This window comes from Penaeus monodon, chromosome 11 (genome assembly GCF_015228065.2).
Source record: "Penaeus monodon isolate SGIC_2016 chromosome 11, NSTDA_Pmon_1, whole genome shotgun sequence".
Classification (NCBI taxonomy): domain Eukaryota; kingdom Metazoa; phylum Arthropoda; class Malacostraca; order Decapoda; family Penaeidae; genus Penaeus; species Penaeus monodon.
The window spans coordinates 49,416,002-49,421,001 of record NC_051396.1 but is presented as its reverse complement, the minus strand read 5'-3'; positions in this window follow the sequence as shown (position 1 = coordinate 49,421,001).

Below are 5,000 nucleotides of genomic sequence, written 5' to 3'. Positions count from 1 at the left end.
TGGCTTCCGTTGGCTGAGTGACAATGGAATAATCGACGGTGATTGGGGGCTGTGTGTGTGTGTGTGTGTATGTATTCATGTGGTTTTGTATGTGTGTATGTGTGTGTATGTATGCATGTGGGTTTGTATGTATGTGGGTTTTTATGTATGTGGGTTTGTATGTGTATGTATGTATGTATGTGTATATGCCAGTGTGTTTGTATGTATGTGTGTGGATGTATGTGCGTGCGTTTATGTGTGTATGTATTTATTTGTATGTATGTGTGTGTATGTATGTATGTGTGTTTGTATGTATGTGTGTGCGTATTTATGTATGTGTGTTGTATGTATGTGTGTGTCTGTATTTGTGTGTGTATGTATGTATGTGTGTTTGTATGTATGGGTGTGTATGTATGCGTGTGTGCATGTGTTTTTGTGGATTTTTATATTTATAAGTATGAAACCTATTTATATTTGCAAGTGTGTATGCATGTATGTATCAATCTATATCTACCTATCTAATATATCTATCTAACTTATCTATCTATCTATCTAATCTATCTATCTATCTAATCTATATAGTCTATCTAATCTCTCTCATCTAATCTATCTACATATCTATCTGTCTGTCTATACATCTACCTGTCTAATCTCTCTAATCTAATCTATCTATATATCTATCTGTCTGCCTATACATCTATCTGTCTGGGAAATTCTTTGTTCGATGGCCTCATGCATGTAGACATGAGGAGGGGGGGGGGTGAGGTCCTCCATACCCATACCAATATTTTTGAGGTTTGGAAAAAAGTAAGTACCAATTTGAAAAGGGGAACCACAAACCATCATTGAGGAACAAACAGTGATATATGTAAAAAAAAATAATACGCAACAAAGAGAGAGAGAGGGAGAGAGAGAGAGAGAGAGAGAGAGAGAGAGAGAGAGAGAGAGAGAGAGAGAGAGAGAGAGAGAGAGAGAGAGAGATTTAAAAAAATCTCTATCTCCACCTCTATTACTTAAGCAATAAAATATCTAAAAAGAAAAGAAAAAATTAGAAAAAAAAGAGAAAAACACACAATATTCCAAATAAGGATGTTTTTATTGCTGTTAATAATTGATAACAATAATCTCTCTATATATCTATCTGTCTGCCTATACATCTATCTGTCTGGGAAATTCTTTGTTCGATGGCCTCATGCATGTAGACATGAGGGGGGGGGGGGTGAGGTCCTCCATACCCATACCAGTATTTTTGAGGTTTGGAAAAAAGTAAGTACCAATTTGAAAAGGGGAACCACAAACCATCATTGAGGAACAAACAGTGATATATGTAAAAAAATGTAATACTCAACAAAGAGAGAGAGAGAGAGAGAGAGAGAGAGAGAGAGAGAGAGAGAGAGAGAGAGAGAGAGAGAGAGAGAGAGAGAGAGAGAGAGAGAGAGAGAGAGAGATTTTTAAAAATCTCCACCTCTATTACTTAAGCAATAAAATATCTAAAAAGAAAAGAAAAAAAAGAAAAAAAAAGAGAAAAACACACAATATTCCAAATAAGGATGTTTTTATTGCTGTTAATAATTGATAACAATACCGTCAAATTACACCTGACGTTTTCCCATCATCAGTTAATCAGTGGAAATACGCAATAATAATCCAGTCAAAGCAAACGAATAAATTTATTTTACTCATACAGATAGATAGATACATACATACAGAGTTATACATACAAATACGCGATATACATACCTTTACATAACACAGTCGCAGTACTAGGGGTAATTAATAGCAAAACTAATAAAGAATCACATTGAAACTAACGCTACTACTAAGGATGATATTAATAGCTAACAATAACAACAAATACGAACAAGTTAAGTATATTTCCATTAACCCTTTGTTGACGGGGCATCATAGCCAGCAGCATAGGGCAACCCCCCCCCCCCACCCCCACCCCTTCAGGTAGGCGAGTTTATAAACTTATTCCAATATCCTGTTGTCGGAATAGTTCTGAAGTTTATGCATGCCCCGGGTCGTTCCTGGCGTTTCCTAGTGCATGACTCAAGATTTTTTTTTTTTTTTGCAATATGGTTTTCGTAACACGCACATACATACATACATACACACACATACATACAAACACACATATACAAATACACACATACATACACACACGTACATACAAACACACATACATAAACACACACACACACATACATACAAACACATACATAAATACACACACACATACATACACACATACATACAAACACACATACATAAATACACACACACACACACACACACACACACACATATATAAAAAGAGAGAGAAAAAAAAACATATGTATATATACATATATATATGTATATATATATATATATATATATATATATATATATATATATATATATATATATATATATATATATATATACATATATATATATATAAGTCTCCGGGAAAATATTGTATTAACTGTAATATTGTTTATTGTTTTGGTCAGTTAGTAGACCTTGTGACCTAATTTCACTTTTTCTTGAATTTGAAAGATTCTTTCTTTATTTTTTTTTTCTACTAATGCTATCACTATCGATTATTTTTATTATAGACGTTATAATTATTATAGTATAATTGATATTATCAGCAATATTGGATCCCAGAAAATATTTTCGAAAATCGATGAAATGGGTAAGGAGGGGAACCATTAAATAAATTGGCTCATTGGTGACTTAGTACTTGTGGAGCCATCTATGTGTAGAAACAATTAGTGGGATGACTTGTGCGGCTTCGGGATATATATATATATATATATATATATATATATATATATATATATATATATATATATATATATATATACATATATATATATATATATATATATATATATATATGTGTGTGTGTGTGTGTGTGTGTGTGTGTGGTGTGTGTGTGTGTGTGTGTGTGTGTGTGTGTGTGTGAGTATCTGTGTGTGTGCGTGTGTGTGTCTGCGTGTGCGACAATACCAATGCAGTCGAAAAACTCTGATATTATTTATGTTAAGGTATATTATCACATGGATTAAAAACTATACGGGTTAAATCAGTGTCCTTCCAAATCACTAACTCCTTAGCATACCAAGAATGTCTGGCCAGTTTAGATTATACATTTTTCCTTGTAAGGAATGTTCAGAATCTTTTGCACAGGTGACTCGGATAGAGAGTAAGTGAATACAAAAACGATGCTATGAACGCCAGGGAATCTAATATTGTTCTGTGTACGCACGTTATGTGTGTGTATGTATGTATACACAAAAATACATACACAAATACACACACACAAACACATACATATGCATCTACACACAAACACATACATATGAACCACCCACACACATTTGTGTATATATATACACATACACGCACATACATATATACACAGTAGATACATGTGCTATACATAAACATAAATACACATTCACAATTATACAGGCAATTACAGACATACATACACATTCATAGACGTACGTATATACACTTACATGCAATACATATATGCTTTTAAATATACATACTTACCTTTGTACCTATAAATATACGTACCTACGTATGTATCTATAAATATACAAAAATGTATATACATGCTTACCAACGCTGCCTACATACATACACAGAAATCCTTGGCTGGACGAACGGTCACAGTGAGTTATTGAGAAAAGTCCATTGTAAGGAGAAGTGATGCGCTCGTGTGCATAGTGAAAACCCAATTGGATGTATTAATTTTGAAGAAAATACTAACTTGATTTTCCTTTGTTTTTTTCAGATGAGGATAAAAGTTCTTGGAGTAGATGCATGTAGTGATAATGATGATTATGATGTTAATACTATTGGAAATGGTATTGAAAATTAGCATAATAGTGATTTTTTTAAATCGTGATAAATAAATAGTGATTTTTTAAAATAGCATAATAGTGATTAAAAAAAATCGCGATAGTAGTAATTAGAACAATGAATATTGTAACGGTGATGATAATGAGCATGATATTCATACCGAGAATAGTAGTAATAATAATAATAATAATAATAATAATTTCATTTTTTTTGTTTATTTATACATCTATTTTGTACGTAGGAGAGGATGCAATATTTATACAGGAGCTTATAACAGAGAATTGTAAACACTTCTTTCCTCCGTAAACTAATATGTCCCACTTACAAGTGCCCGAGTTTGGAAGAACACAAAAGATTATAGGAGGCTGTATCTTATGAATACATAGAGTAAATAACAATACATACATACATACACCCACACACACGAGAGGGAGAGAGAGAGAGAGAGAGAGAGAGGAGAGAGAGAGAGAGAGAGAGAGAGAGAGAGAGAGAGAGAGAGCAAGAAAGAGAGAGAGAGAGAGAGAGAGAGATAGAGAGATAGAGAGGGACAGACAGACAGATAGACAGATAGAGAGCGAGAGAGAGAGAGTTCGACTGACGTAGAAGCACAGTGTTGCAAGAAGGGAAATACTGGCAGAGTAATGATACCCAATGGGAGGTACAGAGAGCTTGGAGAATCAGGAGTAGAATAGGAAGGAAAATGAAAAAAAATGAAGAAAATGAAAAAGGACGAATAAGAACAAGAACACGAAAAACGAGAAAGAGGAGATTAGAATAACGGACACACACACACACACACACACACACACACACACACACACACACACACACACACACATATATATATATATATATATATATATATATATATATATACATATATATATATATATATATATATATATATATATATATATATATATATATATATATATATATATCATACACACATAAAGAGAGACAGATAGAGAACAGAGAACAACAGGGAGAGAAAAAAAACAGAGATAGACAGAAACAGAAAGAAACAGAGATAGAATAGACAGATAAATAAAAAGAGATAGACAGAAAGAAAGAGAGAGAGGCAGAAAGAAAGAGCGATATTTAACCATGGAGAAACGGCCGTGAAATCCACATCTTGAATTTTCTCGGAAGGTTTA